Consider the following 1,993-nt stretch of genomic DNA (forward strand, 5'->3'; position numbering starts at 1 on the left):
GTTTGGGGAAAAGAAACGCCCATCGGTCAGTTCACACCTCGGTGTGATCCCGTCTGGGGATCATTGTACCGTTTCATGGAGTTTTACAGCGCATGTGACCACTTTCACAAGAGTGGCTGATCTTTGACGCGACGGGCAGTTCTTTAATCTCAACTTCTAACTCTTGGTTGATCGGCTGTGCCCGCCCGGGTGTTTGTTCCGTAAATTATGATCGGAAAATGTCGGCACTTATTCTTTCATTAAGCTTCAAAAGTACTCAAAATGTACTTGAAAAGTACTCAAAAGTACTTTTATAAAAGTATCGGAGTACAGTGAAAGTACTGATTCTCAAAATGTACCGGAGTACAGTAAAAGTACCGAAAATTGTAACGTAGCTTGTACTCCGTTACAACCAGCTCTGAGTATATGAGTGTGCGTATAACGGATCAGTTGTTCAACATCATGTCGACACTCGGCTAACCGATAAAATTCCAGGAACGCAAAGATAAATACATGTAGTTTGGACCTTACACGAACCAGAACCCAAAACTTCCGCGCGGTATATCAAGTTCATAACCTCTGTCGAAACAACGCCCGGTTCCGATAGGTAGTGTTCAGGGCAGTCGCACTGGTGGTGTCTGAACGGCGAGCCCAATCAGGTCGTTATTATTAGGGCGCGTGTTTTGACTCTCATTAACTCTTTTTGCTCCACGAATCACCAAGGCTTGGTCAAAAGACGTAAAATGAAGTGTTGGAGTACCTGTGCATGACACCGGAAGAGTTAACATGACCAGTGCCGGTACTCCGCATGATGTAGTGCTTCGGTTGTCCGTCTGGTTGCCCGTCCGGGCGGACAAATGAGAGGTCATAAGGTCAATATCTACGAAAGAGTTACACGTTTGGTAGTACAAATGTACTTTCGGATTTCGTGGTTTTTGAATAGTTTCTAAATATGTCTCTAATAAGATTTTAGTTTTGATTTGAGTGCGGTAACGATTGGGGTCATTTTTTGCTGGGAGCGAGAGTGACAGAGAGACAGAGACAGCCAAAGGAAAATAAAGATCGAAGAAGTCCCACCAAACTACCCACTCCCTCATAACACCCAACCTGGATACCACACTATGTTCTTTTTATAACGGGTGGATGGGAGTAAAACTGCATGTTTACAACTTCTGTTTCTCTGCAAACGAGTTGGCAACCGATGTATACAGATGGTACACCTCAAAATCATTCAGAAAAATTAACAAGGTATCTGTATAGTCCACGCCCTATGTCCCGTAGTAATGTGTTAACCTTCACCGTATACAGAATTTGATGTGATTCTGCAGTTGACTCAGACAGTATTTTCCTGGAACGTGAGATGCTGGCGACCCTGGTTCAGATCTCAAGAGGCATATCCACTTGGCACGGTTCTACAGAAGGTTTATTTTAAGAACTCCTCACTCCTCACTGAATAATTGCAAGCGTCATTCTACAAATCCCTACCTTAGAATACAAAGTTCTATCTGACATGATTTGTTTTTGTCGTTTTGAGTTATTAAGATTAAGACCATGAGGTCAGAAACAAAATGTTCTGTCTGGTCTATCAGAATCGTAAGATTATTCGGAGTCGTTATAAAGATATTCAAAGAGTTGCGTTAAAAAAAACTTGACATGTTGTCAAACTCAAAATTTTGTAACATCAAATTTCTCAAAAGTAAGTACAGAGTTGATAGAACTTTGTAATTCTGGGGTAGCGAAAAGTGTAAACCGCTTTGGGAGAAGTTAGCAAAAAGGAAGTCGTCAAAGTCAGGGCCATAACTAGGCCAAGAAAGCTTGTGAGTTTTTAATTAGATGAGTGAAGAAAATAACGAAACAACAAAAACAATAACAGCAACAACAATAGCAGCAACAGCCACCACAACAGCAGCAACAACAACAACAACAACAATAACAACAACAACAGCAGCAGTAGTGTGTGTATGTGTGTGTTTGCATGTGTATGTGTGTGTGTGTGTGTGTGTGTGTGTGTGTG

This window comes from Aplysia californica, unplaced genomic scaffold, assembly GCF_000002075.1.
Source record: "Aplysia californica isolate F4 #8 unplaced genomic scaffold, AplCal3.0 scaffold00005, whole genome shotgun sequence".
NCBI lineage: Eukaryota > Metazoa > Mollusca > Gastropoda > Aplysiida > Aplysiidae > Aplysia > Aplysia californica.